Here is a 19,426-nt window from a genome sequence, read left to right on the forward strand (position 1 = left end):
TGAAATCTGAACGCTCACTGACATTTCCCCTATCTGAAAGTCTGATGAACGCCGGAAAAATTACTAAGTCCAAAAAAAAATTTTTTTCAACTTTTTTCAATTTTATCCCCGTGGGATTTATATACTATCCACACACATTTGGAACTCTCCTGGGGTACCCTCACACATATTATTCCCTCATTTAGTGGATATTTTCACAAAAAAGTGAAATTTTTAAAAATCCAGAAAATTGGCTAAAAACGACTAAATATTAAGGACTCAATGGGCGAATCGCTCTGGAACTGAAATCGGAATGCTCACTCACATTTCCCCTATCTGAAAGTCTGACAAACGCCGGAAAAATGACTAAGTCCCAAAAAAAAATTTTTTCAACTTTTTTCAATTTTACCCCCGTGGGATATATATTCTACCCACACACATATGGAACTCTCCTGGGGTACCCTCACACATATTATTCTCTCATTTAGTGGATATTTTCACAAAAAAGTGAAATGTTCAAAAATCCAGAAAATTGGCTGAAAACTACTAAATATCAAGGATTCATTGGGAGAATCGCTCTGGAACTGAAATCGGAACGCTCACTGACATTTTCCCTATCTGAAAGTCTGATAAACGCCGGAAAAAATACTAAGTCCAAAAAAAATTTTTTTAAAACTTTTTTCAATTTTACCCCGTGGGATATATATTCTACCCACACACATTTGGAACTCTCCTGGGGTACCCTCACACATATTATTCCCTCATTTAGTGGATATTTTCACAAAAAAGTGAAATTTTCCAAAATCCAGAAGATTGGCTGAAAACGAGTAAATATCAAGGACTCATTCCGCGAATCGCTCTGGAATTGAAATCTGAACGCTCACTCACATTTCCCCTATCTGAAAGTCTGATAAACGCCGGAAAAATGACTAAGGCCAAAAAAAAATTTTTTTCAACTTTTTTCAATTTTATCCCCGTGGGATATATATTCTACCCACACACATATGGAACTCTCCTGGGGTACACTCACACATATTATGCCCTCATTTAGTGGATATTTTCACAAAAAAGTGAAATTTTCAAAAATTCAGAAAATTGGCTGAAAACAACTAAATATCTAGGACTCATTGGGCGAATCGCTCTGGAACTGAAATCGGAATGCTCACTGACATTTCCCCTATCTGAAAGTCTGATGAACGCCGGAAAAATTAGTAAGTCCAAAAAAAATTTTTTTTCAACTTTTTTAAATTTTATCCCCGTGGGATATATATTCTACCCACACACATTTGGAACTCTCCTGGGGTACCCTCACACATATTATTCTCTCATTTAGTGGATATTTTCACAAAAAAGTGAAATGTTCAAAAATCCAGAAAATTGGCTGAAAACTACTAAATATCAAGGATTCATTGGGAGAATCGCTCTGGAACTGAAATCGGAACGCTCACTGACAATTCCCCTATCTGAAAGTCTGATAAACGACGGAAAAATGACTAAGTCCCCCAAAAAAATGTTTTCAACTTTTTTCAATTTTTCCCCCGTGGGATGTATATTCTGCCCACACACATTTGGAACTCTCCTTGGGTACCCTCACACATATTATTCTCTCATTTAGTGGATATTTTCATAAAAAAAGTGAAATTTTCAAAAATCCAGAAAATTGGCTGAAAACGACTAAATATCAAGGACTCATTAGGCGAATCGCTCTGGAACTGAAATCGGAATGCTCACTCACATTTCCCCTATCTGAAAGTCAGATAAACGCCGGAAAAATGACTAAGTCCAAAAAAAAAATTTTTTCAACTTTTTTCAATTTTACCCCCGTGGGATATATATTCTACCCACACACATTTGGAACTCTCCTGCGGTACCCTCACACATATTATTCCCTCATTTAGTGGATATTTTCACAAAAAAGTGAAATTTTCAAAAATCTAGAAAATTGGCTGAAAACGACTAAATATCAAGGACTCATTGGGCGAGTCGCTCTGAACTGAAATCTGAACGCTCACTGACATTTTCCCTATCTGAAAGTCTGATAAACGCCGGAAAAAATACTAAGTCAAAAAAAAATTTTTTTTAAACTTTTTTCAATTTTACCCCGTGGGATATATATTCTACCCACACACATTTGGAACTCTCCTGGGGTACCCTCACACATATTATTCCCTCATTTAGTGGATATTTTCACAAAAAAGTGAAATTTTCCAAAATCCAGAAGATTGGCTGAAAACGAGTAAATATCAAGGACTCATTCCGCGAATCGCTCTGGAACTGAAATCTGAACGCTCACTCACATTTCCCCTATCTGAAAGTTTGATAAACGCCGGAAAAATGACTAAGGCCAAAAAAAAATTTTTTTCAACTTTTTTCAATTTTATCCCCGTGGGATATATATTCTACCCACACACATTTGGAACTCTCCTGGGGTACCCTCACACATATTATGCCCTCATTTAGTGGATATTTTCACAAAAAAGTGAAATTTTCAAAAATTCAGAAAATTGGCTGAAAACGACTAAATATCTAGGACTCATTGGGCGAATCGCTCTGGAACTGAAATCGGAATGCTCACTGACATTTCCCCTATCTGAAAGTCTGATGAACGCCGGAAAAATTAGTAAGTCCAAAAAAAATTTTTTTTCAACTTTTTTAAATTTTATCCCCGTGGGATATATATTCTACCCACACACATTTGGAACTCTCCTGGGGTACCCTCACACATATTATTCCCTCATTTAGTGGATATTTTCACAAAAAAGTGAAATTTTTAAAAATCCAGAAAATTGGCTGAAAACGACTAAATATCAAAGACTCATTGGGCGAATCGCTCTGGAACTGAAATCTGAACGCTCACTGACATTTCCGCTATCTGAAAGTCTGATAAACGACGGAAAAATGACTAAGTCCCGATAAAAATTTTTTTCAACTTTTTTAAATTTTACCCCCGTGGGATATATATTCTACCCACACACATTTGGAACTCTCCTTGGGTACCCTCACACATATTATTCTCTCATTTAGTGGATATTTTCACAAAAAAGTGAAATGTTCAAAAATCCAGAAAATTGGCTGAAAACTACTAAATATCAAGGATTCATTGGGCGAATCGCTCTGGAACTGAAATCGGAACGCTCACTGACAATTCCCCTATCTGAAAGTCTGATAAACGACGGAAAAATGACTAAGTCCCCCAAAAAAATGTTTTCAACTTTTTTCAATTTTACCCCTGTGGGATGTATATTCTACCCACACACATTTGGAACTCTCCTTGGGTACCCTCACACATATTATTCTCTCATTTAGTGGATATTTTCACAAAAAAAGTGAAATTTTCAAAAATCCAGAAAATTGGCTGAAAACGACTAAATATCAAGGACTCATTAGGCGAATCGCTCTGGAACTGAAATCGGAACGCTCACTGACATTTCCCCTATCTGAAAGTCTGATAAACGCCGGAAAAATTACCTAATCCAAAAAAAAAATTTTTTTCAACTTTTTTCAATCTTATTTCCGTGGGATATATATTCTACCCACACACATTTGGAACTCTCCTGGGGTACCCTCACACATATTATTCCCTCATTTAGTGGATATTTTCACAAAAAAGTGAAATTTTTAAAAATCCAGAAAATTGGCTGAAAACGACTAAATATCAAGGACTCATTAGGCGAATCTCTCTGGAACTGAAATCGGAATGCTCACTGACATTTCCCCTATCTGAAAGTCTGATGAACGCCGGAAAAATTAGTAAGTCCAAAAAAAATTTTTTTTCAACTTTTTTAAATTTTATCCCCATGGGATATATATTCTACCCACACACATTTGGAACTCTCCTGGGGTACCCTCACACATATTATTCCCTCATTTAGTGGATATTTTCACAAAAAAGTGAAATTTTTAAAAATCCAGAAAATTGGCTGAAAACGACTAAATATCAAGGACTCATTGGGCGAATCGCTCTGGAACTGAAATCAGAACGCTCACTGACATTTCCCCTATCTGAAAGTCTGATAAACGCCGGAAAAATTACTAAGTCCAAAAAAAAATTTTTTTTCAACTTTTTGGAATTTTATCCCCGTGGGATATATATTCTACCCACACACATTTGGAAATCTTTTGGGGTACCCTCACACATATTATTCCCTCATTTAGTGGATATTTTCACAAAAAACTGAAATGTTCAAAAATCCAGAAAATTGGCTGAAAACTACTAAATATCAAGGATTCATTGGGCGAATCGCTCTGGAACTGAAATCGGAATGCTCACTGACAGTTCCCCTATCTGAAAGCCTGATAAACGCCGGAAAAATGACTAAGTCCAAGAAAAACATTTTTTAAACTTTTTTCAATTTTACCCCGTGGGATATATATTCTACCCACACACATTTGGAACTCTCCTAGGGCACCCTCACACATATTATTCCCTTATTTAGTGGACATTTTCACAAAAAAGTGAAATTTTCAAAAATCCAGAAAATTGGCTGAAAACGACTAAATATCAAGGACTCATTGGGCGAATCGCTCTGGAACTGAAATCGGAACGCTCACTGACATTTCCCCTATCTGAAAGTCTGATAAACGCCGGAAAAATGACTAAGTCCAAGAAAAAATTTTTTTAAACTTTTTTCAATTTTACCCCGTGGGATATATATTCTACCAACACACATTTGGAACTCTCCTGGGGTACTCTCCACACATATTATTCCCTCATTTAGTGGATATTTTGACAAAAAAGTGAAATTTTAAAAAATCCAGAAAATTGGCTGAAAACGACTAAATATCAAGGACTCATTGGGCGAATCGCTCTGCAACTGAAATCGGAACGCTCACTGACATTTCCCCTATCTGAAAGTCTGATAAACGCCGGAAAAATGACTAAGTCCAAGAAAAAACTTTTTTAAACTTTTTTCAATTTTACCCCATGGGATATATATTCTACCCTCACAAATTTGGAACTCTCCTGGGGTACCCTCACACATATTATTCCTTCATTATGTGGATATTTTCACAAAAACGTGAAATTTTCAAAAATCCAGAAAATTGGCTGAAAACGACTAAATATCAAGGACTCATTGGGCGAATCGCTTTGGAACTGAAATCGTAACGCTCACTGACATTTCCCCTATCTGAAAGTCTGATAAATGGCGGAAAAATGAATAAGTCCCAAAAAAATTTTTTTTAAACTTTTTTCAATTTTACCCCCGTGGGATATATATTCTACCAACACACATTTGGAACTCTCCTGGGGTACCCTCACACATATTATTCCCTCATTTAGTGGATATTTTCGCAAAAAAGTGAAATTTTCAAAAATCCAGAAAATTGGCTGAAAACTACTAAATATCAAGGACTCATTGGGCGAATCGCTCTGGAACTGAAATCGGAACGCTCACTGACATTTCCCCTATCTGAAAGTCTGATAAACGCCGGAAAAATGACTAAGTCCAAGAAAAAATTTTTTTAAACTTTTTTCAATTTTACCCCGTGGGATATATATTCTACCCTCACACATTTGGAACTGTCCTGGGGTATCCTCACACATATTATTCCCTCATTTAGTGGATATTTTCACAAAAACGTGAAATTTTCAAAAATCCAGAAAATTGGCTGAAAACGACTAAATATCAAGGACTCATTGGGCGAATTGCTCTGGAACTGAAATCTGAACGCTCACTGACATTTCCCCTATCTGAAAGTCTGATAAACGCCGGAAAAATTACTAATTCCAAAAAAAAAAATTTTTTCAACTTTTTTCAATTTTACCCCCGTGGAATATATATTCTACCAACACACATTTGGAACTCTCCTGGGGTACTCTCCACACATATTATTCCCTCATTTAGTGGATATTTTCACAAAAAAGTGAAATTTTAAAAATTCAGAAAATTGGCTGAAAACGACTAAATATCAAGGACTCATTGGGCGTATCGCTCTGCAACTGAAATCGGAACGCTCACTGACATTTCCCCTATCTGAAAGTCTGATAAACGCCGGAAAAATTACTAAGTCCCAAAAAAAAATTTTTTAAACTTTTTTCAATTTTACCCCGGTGGGATATATATTCTACCCACACATATTTGGAACTCTTCTGGGGTACCCTCACACATATTATTCCCTCATTTAGTGGATATTTTCACAAAAAAGTGAAATTTTCAAAAATCCTGAAAATAGGCTGAAAACGACTAAATATCAAGGACTCATTGGGCGAATCGGCCTGGAACTGAAATCGGAACGCTCACTGACATCTGCCCTATCTGAAAGTCTGAAAAACGCCGGAAAAATGACTAAGTCCAAGAAAAAAAATTTTTAAACTTTTTTCAATTTTACCCCGTGGGATATATATTCTACCCACACACATTTGGAACTCTCCTAGGGCACCCTCACACATATTATTCCCTTATTTAGTGGACATTTTCACAAAAAAGTGAAATTTTCAAAAATCCACAAAATTGGCTGAAAACGACTAAATATCAAGGACTCATTGGGCGAATCGCTCTGGAACTGAAATCTGAACGCTCACTGACATTTCCCCTATCTGAAAGTCTGATAAACGCCGGAAAAATTACTAATTCCAAAAAAAAAATTTTTTTTCAACTTTTTTCAATTTTACCCCCGTGGAATATGTATTCTACCAACACACATTTGGAACTCTCCTGGGGTACTCTCACACATATTATTCCCTCATTTAGTGGATATTTTCACAAAAAAGTAAAATTTTAAAAAATCCAGAAAATTGGCTGAAAACGACTAAATATCAAGGACACATTGGGCGAATCGCTCTGGAACTGAAATCGGAACGCTCACTGACATCTGCCCTATCTTTAAGTCTGATAAACGCCGGAAAAATGACTAAGTCCAAGAAAAAACTTTTTTAAACTTTTTTCATTTTTACCCCATGGGATATATATTCTACCCTCACACATTTGGAACTCTCCTGGGGTACCCTCACACATATTATTCCCTCATTTTGTGGATATTTTCACAAAAATGTGAAATTTTCAAAAATCCAGAAAATTGGCTGAAAACGACTAAATATCAAGGACTCATTGGGCGAATCGCTTTGGAACTGAAATCGTAACGCTCACTGACATTTCCCCTATCTGAAAGTCTGATAAATGCCGGAAAAATGAATAAGTCCCAAAAAGAATTTTTTTCAATTTTACCCCCGTGGGATATATATTCTACCAACACACATTTGGAACTCTCCTGGAGTACCCTCACACATATTATTCCCTCATTTAGTGGATATTTTCGCAAAAAAGTGAAATTTTCAAAAATCCAGAAAATTGGCTGAAAACTACTAAATATCAAGAACTCATTGGAGAAACCGCTCTGGAACTGAAATCGGAATGCTCACTCACATTTCCCCTATCTGAAAGTCTGATAAACGCCAGAAAAATGACTAAGTCCCCCAAAAAATTTTTTTCAACTTTTTTCAATTTAACCCCTGTTGGATATATATTCTACCCACACACATTTGGAACTCTCCTGGGGTACCCTCACACATATTATTCCCTCACCTAGTGGATATTTTCACAAAAACGTGAAATTTTCAAAAATCCAGAAAATTGGCTGAAAACGACTAAATATCAAGGACTCAATGGGCGAATTGCTCTGGAACTGAAATCTGAACGCTCACTGACATTTCTCCTATCTGAAAGTCTGATAAACGCCGGAAAAATTACTAAGTCCAAAAAAAAATTTTTTTCAACTTTTTTCAATTTTACCCCCGTGGGATATATATTCTACCCACACATATTTGGAACTCTTCTGGGGTACCCTCACACATATTATTCCCTCATTTAGTGGATATTTTCACAAAAAAGTGAAATTTTCAAAAATCCTGAAAATTGGCTGAAAACGACTAAATATCAAGGACTCATTGGGCGAATCGCTCTGGAACTGAAATCGGAACGCACACTGACATCTGCCCTATCTGAAAGTCTGATAAATGCCGGAAAAATGACTAAGTCCAAGAAAAAATATTTTTAAACTTTTTTCAATTTTACCCCGTGGGATATATATTCTACCCACACATATTTGGAACTCTTCTGGGGTACCCTCACACATATTATTCCCTCATTTAGTGGATATTTTCACAAAAACGTGAAATTTTCAAAAATCCAGAAAATTGGCTGAAAACAACTAAATATCAAGGACTCATTGGGCGAATCGCTCTGGAACTGAAATCGGAACACTCACTGACATTTCCCCTATCTGAAAGTCTGATAAACGCCCGAAAAATGACTAAGTCTAAGAAATTTTTTTTTTAAACTTTTTTCAATTTTACCCCGTGGGATATATATTCTACCTACACACATTTGGAACTCTTCTGGTGTACCCTCACACATATTATTCCTTCATTTAGTGGATATTTTCACAAAAAAGTGAAATTTTCAAAAATCCAGAAAATTGGCTGAAAACGACTAAATATCAAGGACTCATTGGGCGAATTGCTCTGGAACTGAAATCGGAATGCTCACTGACATTTCTCCTATCTGAAAGTCTGATAAACGCCAGAAAAATGACAGTCCAAAAAAATATTTTTTTCAACTTTTTTCAATTTTACCCCCGTGGGATATATATTCTACCCACACACATTTGGAACTCTCCTGGGGTACCCTCACACATATTATTCCCTCATTCAGTGGATATTTTCACAAAAAAGTGAAATTTTCAAAAATCCAAAATATTGGCTGAAAATGACTAAATATCAAGGACTCATTGGGGAATCGCTCTGGAACTGAAATCGGAACGCTCACTGACATTTCCCCTATCTGAAAGTCTGATAAACGCCGGAAAAATAACTAAGTCCAAAAAAAAATTTTTTTCAACTTTTTTCAATTTTACCCCCGTGGGATATATATTCTACCCACACATATTTGGAACTCTTCTGGGGTACCCTCACACATATTATTCCCTCATTTAGTGGATATTTTCACAAAAAAGTAAAATTTTCAAAAATCCAAAATATTGGCTGAAAATGACTAAATATCAAGGACTCATTGGGGAATCTCTCTGGAACTGAAATCGGAATGCTCACTGACATTTCCCCTATCTGAAAATCTGATGAACGCCGGAAAAATGACTAAGTCCAAAATAAAATTTTTTTTCAACCTTTTTCAATTTTACCCCTGTGGGATATATATTCTACCCACACACATTTGGAACTTTCCTGGGGTACCCTCACACATATTATTCCCTCATTTAGTGGATGTTTTCACAAAAAAGTAAAAGTTTAAAAAATCCAGAAAATTGGCTGAAAGCGACTTAATATCAAGGACTCATTGGGCGAATCGCTCTGGAACTGAAATCAGAACGCTCACTGACATTTCCCCTATCTGAAAGTCTGATAAACGCCGGAAAATGACTAAGTCCAAAAAAAAATTTTTTTCAACTTTTTTCATTTTTACCCCTGTGTGGGATATATATTCTACCCACACACATTTGGAACTCTCCTGGGGTACCCTCACACATATTATTCCCTCATTTAGTGGATATTTTCACAAAAAAGTGTATTTTTCAAAAATCCAGAAAATTGGCTGAAAACGACTAAATATCAAGGACTCATTGGGCGAATCGCTCTGGAACTGAAATCGGAATGCTCACTGACATTTCTCCTATCTGAAAGTCTGATAAACGCCAGAAAAATGACAGTCCAAAAAAAAAATTTTTTTAAACTTTTTTCAATTTTACCCCGTGGGATATATATTCTACCCACACACATTTGGAACTCTTCTGGGGTACCCTCACACATATTATTCCCTCATTTAGTGGATATTTTCACAAAAACGTGAAATTTTCAAAAATCCAGAAAATTGGCTGAAAACAACTAAATATCAAGGACTCATTGGGCGAATCGCTCTGGAACTGAAATCGGAATGCTCACTGACATTTCTTCTATCTGAAAGTCTGATAAACGCCAGAAAAATGACAGTCCAAAAAAAAAAGTTTTTCTTAAAACTTTTTTCAATTTTACCCCGTGGGACATATATTCTACCCACACACATTTGGAATTCTTCTGGTGTACCCTCACACATATTATTCCTTCATTTAGTGGATATTTTCACAAAAAAGTGAAATTTTCAAAAATCCAGAAAATTGACTGAAAACGACTAAATATCAAGGCCTAATTGGGCGAATCGCTCTGGAACTGAAATCGGAATGATCACTGACATTTCCCCTATCTAAAAGTCTGATAAACGCCGGAAAAATGATTAAGTCCAAAAAAAAAAATTTTTAAACTTTTTTCAATTTTACCCCGTGGGATATATATTCTACCCACACACATTTGTAACTCTTGTGGGGTACCCTCACACATATTATTCCCTCATTTAGTGGATATTTTCACAAAGAAGTGAAATTTTCAAAAATCCAGAAAATTGGCTGAAAACGACTAAATATCAAGGACTCATTGGGCAAATCGCTCTGGAACTGAAATCAGAATGCTCACTGACATTTCCCCTATCTAAAAGTCTGATAAACGCCGGAAAAATGATTAAGTCAAAAAAAAAAATTTTTTCAACTTTTTTCAATTTTGCCCCCATGGGATATATATTCTACCCACACACATTTGGAACTTTCCTGGGGTACCCTCACACATATTATTCCCTCATTTAGTGGATATTTTCACAAAGAAGTGAAATTTTCAAAAATCCAGAAAATTGGCTGAAAACGACTAAATATCAAGGACTCATTGGGCAAATCGCTCTGGAACTGAAATCGGAAGGCTCACTGACATTTCCCCTATCTGAAAGTCTGATAAACGCCGGAAAAATGACTAAGTCCAAGAAAAAATTTTTTTAAACCTTTTTCAATTTTACCCCGTGGGATATATATTCTACCCACACACATTTGGAACTCTTCTGGGGTACCCTCACACATATTATTCCTTCATTTAGTGGATATTTTCACAAAAAAGTGAAATTTTCAAAAATCCAGAAAATTGGCTGGAAACGACTAAATATCAAGGACTCATTGGGCGAATCGCTCTGGAACTGAAATCGAAACGCTCACTGACATTTCCCCTATCTGAAAGTCTGATAAACGCCAGAAAAATGACTAAGTCCAAAAAAAAAATGTTTTAAACTTTTTTCAATTTTACCCTGTGGGATATATATTCTACCCACACACATTTGGAACTCTCCTGGGGTACCCTCACACATATTATTCCCTCATTCAGTGGATATTTTCACAAAAAAGTGAAATTTTCAAAAATCCAAAATATTGGCTGAAAATGACTAAATATCAAGGACTCATTTTGGAATCGCTCTGGAACTGAAATCGGAATGTTCACTGACATTTCCCCTATCTGAAAGTCTGATGAACGCCGGAAAAATGACTAAGTCCAAAACAAAAATTTTTTCAACCTTTTTCAATTTTACCCCTGTGGGATATATATTCTACCCACACACATTTGGAACTTTCCTGGGGTACCCTCACACATATTATTCCCTCATTTAGTGGATGTTTTCACAAAAAAGTAAAAGTTTCAAAAATCCAGAAAATTGGCTGAAAACGACTTAATATCAAGGACTCATTGGGCGAATCGCTCTGGAACTGAAATCGGAACGCTCACTGACATTTCCCCTATCTGAAAGTCTGATAAACGCCGGAAAAATTACTAAGTCCAAAAAAAAAATTTTTTCAACTTTTTTCAATTTTACCCCCGTGGGATATATATTCTAACCACACACATTTGGAACGCTTGTGGGGTACCCTCACACATATTATTCCCTCATTTAGTGGATATTTTCACAAAAACGTGAAATTTTCAAAAATCCAGAAAATTGGAGGAAAACGACTAAATATCAAGGTCTCATTGGGCGAATCGCTCTGGAACTGAAATCTGAACGCTCACTGACACTTCCCCTATCTGAAAGTCTGATAAACGCCGGAAAATGACTAAGTCCAAAAAAAAAATTTTTTTCAACTTTTTTCAATTTTACCCCTGTGTGGGATATATATTCTACCCACACACATTTGGAACTCTCCTGGGATACCCTCACACATATTATTCCCTCATTTAGTGGATATTTTCACAAAAAAGTGTATTTTTCAAAAATCCAGAAAATTGGCTGAAAACGACTAAATATCAAGGACTCATGGGGCGAATCGCTCTGGAACTGAAAGCGGAACGCTCACTGACATTTCCCCTATCTGAAAGTCTGATAAACGCAGGAAAAATGACTAAGTCCAAGAAAAAAAATTTTTAAACTTTTTTCAATCTTACCCCGTGGGATATATATTCTACCCACACACATTTGGAATTCTTCTGGTGTACCCTCACACATATTATTCATTCATTTTGTGGATATTTTCACAAAGAAGTGAAATTTTCAAAAATCCAGAAAATTGGCTGAAAACGACTAAATATCAAGGACTCATTGGGCAAATCGCTCTGGAACTGAAATCAGAATGCTCACTGACATTTCCCCTATCTAAAAGTCTGATAAACGCTGGAAAAAAGATTAAGTGAAAAAAAAAATTTTTTTTCAACCTTTTTCAATTTTACCCCTCTGGGATATATATTCTACCCACACACATTTGGAACTCTCCTGGGGTACCCTCACACATATTATTCCCTCATTTAGTGGATATTTTCACAAAAAAGTGAAATTTTCAAAAATCCAGAAAATTGGCTGAAAACGACTAAATATCAAGCACTCATTGGGCAAATCGCTCTGGAACTGAAATCGGAAGGCTCACTGACATTTCCCCTATCTGAAAGTCTGATAAACGCCAGAAAAATTACTAAGTCCAAGAAAAAATTTTTATGAACTTTTTTCAATTTTACCCCGTGAGATGTATATTCTACCCACACACATTTGGAACTCTTGTGGGGTACCCTCACACATATTATTCCCTCATTTAGTGGATATTTTCACAAAAAAGTGAAATTTTCAAAAATCCAGAAAATTGGCTGAAAACGACTAATTATCAAGGACTCATTGGGCAAATCGCTCTGGAACTGAAATCGGAAGGCTCACTGACATTTCCCCTATCTGAAAGTCTGATAAACGCCGGAAAAATTACTAAGCCTTAAAAAAAAAATTTTTCAACTTTTTTCAATTTTACCCCCGTGGGCTATATATTCTACCCACACACATTTGGAACTCTCCTGGGGTACCCTCACACATATTATTCCCTTATTTAGTGGATAATTTCACAAAAAAGTGAAATTTTCAAAAATCCATAAAATTGGCTGAAGACGACTAAATATCAAGGACTCATTGGGCGAATCGCTCTGGAACTGAAATCGGAACGCTCACTGACATTTCCCCTATCTGAAAGTCTGATAAACGCCGGAAAATGACTAAGTCCCAAAAACATTTTTTTTCAACTTTTTTCAATTTTACCCCTGTGGGATATATATTCTACCCACACACATTTGGAACTCTTCTGGGATACCCTCACACAAATTATTCCCTCATTTAGTGGATATTTTCACAAAAACGTGAAATTTTCAAAAATCCAGAAAATTGGCTGAAAACGACAAAATATCAAGGACTCATTGGGCGAATAGCTCTGGAACTGAAATCGAAACACTCACTGACATTTCCCCTCTCTGAAAGTCTGATAAACGCCCGAAAAATGACTAAGTCTAAGAAATTTTTTTTTTTAAACTTTTTTCAATTTTACCCCGTGGGATATATATTCTACCCACACACATTTGGAACTCTTGTGGGGTACCCTCACACATATTATTCCCTCATTTGGTGGATATTTTCACAAAAAAGTGAAATTTTCAAAAATACAGAAAATTGGCTGAAAACGACTAAATATCAAGGACTCATTGGGCGAATCGCTCTGGAACTGAAATCAGAATGCTCACTGACATTTCCACTATCTAAAAGTCTGATAAACGCTGGAAAAATAATTAAGAAAAAAAAAATATTTTTTTTCAACCTTTTTCAATTTTACCCCTCTGGGATATATATTCTACCCACACACATTTCGTACTCTCCTGGGGTACCCTCACACACATTATTCCCTCATTTAGTGGATATTTTCACAAAAAAGTGAAATTTTCAAAAATCCAGAAAATTGGCTGAAAACGAATAAATATCAAGGACTCACTGGGCGAATTGCCCTGGAACTGAAATCGGAACGCTCACTGACATTTCCCCTATCTGAAAGTCTGATAAACGCCAGAAAAATTACTAAGTCCAAGAAAAAATTTTTTTAAACTTTTTTCAATTTTTACCCCGTGGGATATATATTCTACCCAAACACATTTGGAACTCTTGTGGGGTACCCTCACACATATTATTCCCTCATTTAGTGGATATTTTCACAAAAAAATGAAATTTTCAAAAATCCAGAAAATTGGCTGAAAACGACTAAATATCAAGGACTCATTGGGCGAATCGCTCTGGAACTGAAATCGGAACGCTCACTGACATTTCCCCTATCTGAAAGTCTGATAAACGCCGGAAAAATGACTAAGTCCAAGAAAATTTTGTTATAAACTTTTTTCAATTTTACCCCGTGGGATATATATTCTACCCACACACATTTGGAACTCTTCTGGTGTACCCTCACACATATTATTCCTTCATTTAGTGGATATTTTCACAAAAAAGTGAAATTTTCAAAAATCCAGAAAATTGGCTGAAAACGACTAAATATCAAGGACTCATTGGGCGAATTGCTCTGGAACTGAAATCGGAACGCTCACTGACATTTCCCCTATCTGAAAGTCTGATAAACGCCAGAAAAATGATTAAGTCCCAAAAAAAAAATATTTTCAACTTTTTTCAATTTTACCCCCGTGGGATATATATTCTACCCACACACATTTGGAACTTTCCTGGGGTACCCTCACACATATTATTCCCTCATTTAGTGGATATTTTCACAAAAAAGTGAAATTTTCAAAAATCCAAAATATTGGCTGAAAATGAGTAAATATCAAGCACTCATTGGGCATTTCGCTCTGGAACTGAAATCGGAATGCTCACTGACATTTCCCCTATCTAAAAGTCTGATAAACGCCGGAAAAATGATTAATTCCCCAAAAAAAATTTTTTTCAACCTTTTTCAATTTTCCCCTGTGGGATATATATTCTACCCACACACATTTGGAACTCTTCTGGTGTACCCTCACACATATTATTCCTTCATTTAGTGGATATTTTCACAAAAAAGTGAAATTTTCAAAAATCCAGAAAATTGGCTGAAAACGACTAAATATCAAGGACTCACTGGGCGAATCGCTCTGGAACTGAAATCGGAACGCTCACTGACATTTCCCCTATCTGAAAGTCTGATAAACGCCGGAAAAATGACTAAGTCCAAGAAAAATTTTTTTTAAACTTTTTTCAATTTTACACCGTGGGATATATATCCTGCCCACACACATTTGGAACTCTCCTGGGGTACCCTCACACATATTATTCCCTCATTTAGTGGATATTTTCGCAAAAAAGTGAAATTTTCAAAAATCCAAAATATTGGCTGAAAACGACTAAATATCAAGGACTCATTGGGCGAATCACTCTGGAACTGAAATCGAAACGCTCACTGACATTTGCCCTATCTGAAAGTCTGATGAACGCAGGAAAAATGACTAAGTCCAAAAAAAAAAAATTTTCAAGTTTTTTCAATTTTACCCCCGTGGGATATATATTCTACCCACACACATTTGGAACTCTCCTGGGGTACCCTCACACATATTATTCCCTCATTTAGTGGATATTTTCACAAAAACGTGAAATTTTCAAAAATCCAGAAAATTGGCTGAAAACGACTAAATATCAAGGACTCATTGGGCGAATCGCTCTGGAACTGAAATCGGAACACTCACTGACATTTCCCCTATCTGAAAGTCTGATAAACGCCGGAAAAATGACTAAGTCCAAGAAAATGTTTTTTTAAACTTTTTTCAATTTTACCCCGTGGGATATATATTCTACCCACACACATTTGGATCTCTTCTTGGGTACCCTCACACATATTATTCCCTCATTTAGTGGATATTTTCACAAAAAAGTGAAATTTTCAAAAATCCAGAAAATTGGCTGAAAACGACTAAATATCAAGAACTCACTGGGCGAATCGCTCTGGAACTGAAATCGGAACGCTCACTGACATTTCCCCTATCTGAAAGTCTGATAAACGCCAGAAAAATTACTAAGTCGAAAAAAAAAATTTTTTCAACTTTTTTCAATTTTACCCCCGTGGGATATATATTCTACCCACACACATTTGGAACTATCCTGGGGTACCCTCACACATATTATTCCCTCATTTAGTGGATATTTTCACAAAAAAGTGAAATTTTCAAAAATCCAGAAAATTGGCTGAAAACGACTAAATATCAAAGACTCATTGGGCGAATCGCTCTGGAACTGAAATCGGAACGCTCACTGACATTTCCCCTATCTGAAAGTCTGATAAACGCCGGAAAAATGACTAAGTCGAAGAAAAAATTTTTTTAAACTTTTTTCAATTTTACCCCGTGGGATATATATTCTACCCACACACATTTGGAACTCTTCTGGGGTACCCTAACACATATTATTCCCTCATTTAGTGGAAATTTTCACAAAAACGTGAAATTTTCAAAAATCCAGAAAATTGGCTGAAAACGACTAAATATAAAGGACTCATTGGGCGAATCGCTCTGGTACTGAAATCGGAACACTCACTGACATTTCCCCTATCTGAAAGTCTGATAAACGCCGGAAAAATTACTAAGTCCAAAAAAAATTTTTTTTCAACTTTTTTCAATTTTACCCCCGTGGGATATATATTCTACCCACACAGATTTGGAACTTTCCTGGGGTACCCTCACACATATTATTCCCTCATTTAGTGGATATTTTCACAAAAAAGTGAAATTTTCAAAAATCCAAAATATTGGCTGAAAATGAGTAAATATCAAGGACTCATTGGGCGAATCGCTCTGGAACTGAAATCGGAATGCTCACTGACATTTCCCCTATCTAAAAGTCTGATAAACACCGGAAAAATGACTAAGTCCAAGAAAATTTTTTTTTAAACTTTTTTCAATTTTACCCCGTGGGATATATATTCTACCCACACACATTTGGAACTCTTCTGGGGTACCATCACACATATTATTCCCTCATTTAGTGGATATTTTCACAAAAACGTGAAATTTTCAAAAATCCAGAAAATTGGCTGAAAACGACTAAATATCAAGGACTCATTGGACGAATCGCTCTGGAACTGAAATCGGAACACTCACTGACATTTCCCCTATCTGAAAGTCTGATAACCGCCGGAAAAATGACTAATCGCTCTGGAACTGAAATCGGAATGCTCACTGACATTTCCCCTATCTGAAAGTCTGATAAACACCGGAAAAATGATTAAGTCCCAAAAAAATTTTTTTTTCAACCTTTTTCAATTTGAGCCCTGTGGGATATATATTCTACCCACACACATTTGAACTCTTCTGGGGTACCCTAACACATATTATTCCCTCATTTAGTGGAAATTTTCACAAAAACGTGAAATTTTCAAAAATCCAGAAAATTGGCTGAAAACGACTAAATATAAAGGACTCATTGGGCGAATCGCTCTGGTACTGAAATCGGAACACTCACTGACATTTCCCCTATCTGAAAGTCTGATAAACGCCGGAAAAATTACTAAGTCCAAAAAAAATTTTTTTTCAACTTTTTTCAATTTTACCCCCGTGGGATATATATTCTACCAACACACATTTGGAACTCTCCTGGGGTACCCTCACACATATTATTCCCTCATTTAGTGGATATTTTCACAAAAAAGTGAAATTTTCAAAAATCCAGAAAATTGGCTGAAAACGACTAAATATCAAGGACTCATTGGGCGAATCACTCTGGAGCTGAAATCGGAACACTCACTGACATCTCCCCTATCTGAAAGTCTGATAAACGCCGGAAAAATGACTAAGTCCAAGAAAACATTTTTTTAAACTTTTTTCAATTTTACCCCGTGGGATATATATTCTACCCACACACATTTGGAACTCTTCTGGTGTACCTTCACACATATTATTCCTTCATTTAGTGGATATTTTCACAAAAAAGTGAAATTTTCAAAAATCCAGAAAATTGGCTGAAAACGACTAAATATCAAGGACTCATTGGGTGAATCGCTCTGGAACTGAAATCGGAATGCTCACTAACATTTCCCCTATCTGAAAGTCTGATAAACGTCAGAAAAATGACTAAGTCCCAAAAAAAATTTTTTTCAACTTTTTTCAATTTTACCCCCGTGGGATATATATTCTACCCACACAGATTTGGAACTTTCCTGGGGTACCCTCACACATATTATTCCCTCATTTAGTGGATATTTTCACAAAAAAGTGAAATTTTCAAAAATCCAAAATATTGGCTGAAAATGAGTAAATATCAAGGACTCATTGGGCGAATCGCTCTGGAACTGAAATCGGAATGCTCACTGACATTTCCCCTATCTAAAAGTCTGATAAACACCGGAAAAATGACTAAGTCCAAGAAAAATTTTTTTTAAACTTTTTTCAATTTTACCCCGTGGGATATATATTCTACCCACACACATTTGGAACTCTTCTGGGGTACCCTCACACATATTATTCCCTCATTTAGTGGATATTTTCACAAAAACGTGAAATTTTCAAAAATCCAGAAAATTGGCGGAAAACGACTAAATATCAAGGACTCATTGGACGAATCGCTCTGGAACTGAAATCGGAACACTCACTGACATTTCCCCTATCTGAAAGTCTGATAAACGCCGGAAAAATGACTAAGTCCAAGAAATTTTTTTTATAAACTTTTTTCAATTTTACCCCGTGGGATATATATTCTACCCACACACATTTGGAACTCTTCTGGGGTACCCTCACACATATTATTCCCTCATTTAGTGGATATTTTCACAAAAAAAGTGAAATTTTCAAAAATCCAGAAAATTGGCTGAAAACGACTAAATATAAAGGACTCATTTGGCGAATCGCTCTGGAACTGAAATCGGAACACTCACTGACATTTCCCCTATCTGAAAGTCTGATAACCGCCGGAAAAATGACTAATCGCTCTGGAACTGAAATCGGAATGCTCACTGACATTTCCCCTATCTGAAAGTCTGATAAACACCGGAAAAATGATTAAGTCCCAAAAAAATTTTTTTTTCAACCTTTTTCAATTTGAGCCCTGTGGGATATATATTCTACCCACACACATTTGAACTCTTCTGGGGTACCCTAACACATATTATTCCCTCATTTAGTGGAAATTTTCACAAAAACGTGAAATTTTCAAAAATCCAGAAAATTGGCTGAAAACGACTAAATATAAAGGACTCATTGGGCGAATCGCTCTGGTACTGAAATCGGAACACTCACTGACATTTCCCCTATCTGAAAGTCTGATAAACGCCGGAAAAATTACTAAGTCCAAAAAAAATTTTTTTTCAACTTTTTTCAATTTTACCCCCGTGGGAT

This window comes from Phyllobates terribilis, unplaced genomic scaffold, assembly GCF_046119375.1.
Source record: "Phyllobates terribilis strain yellow unplaced genomic scaffold, ASM4611937v1 Scaffold_2__4_contigs__length_985480577, whole genome shotgun sequence".
NCBI classification, from domain to species: Eukaryota; Metazoa; Chordata; class Amphibia; order Anura; family Dendrobatidae; genus Phyllobates; species Phyllobates terribilis.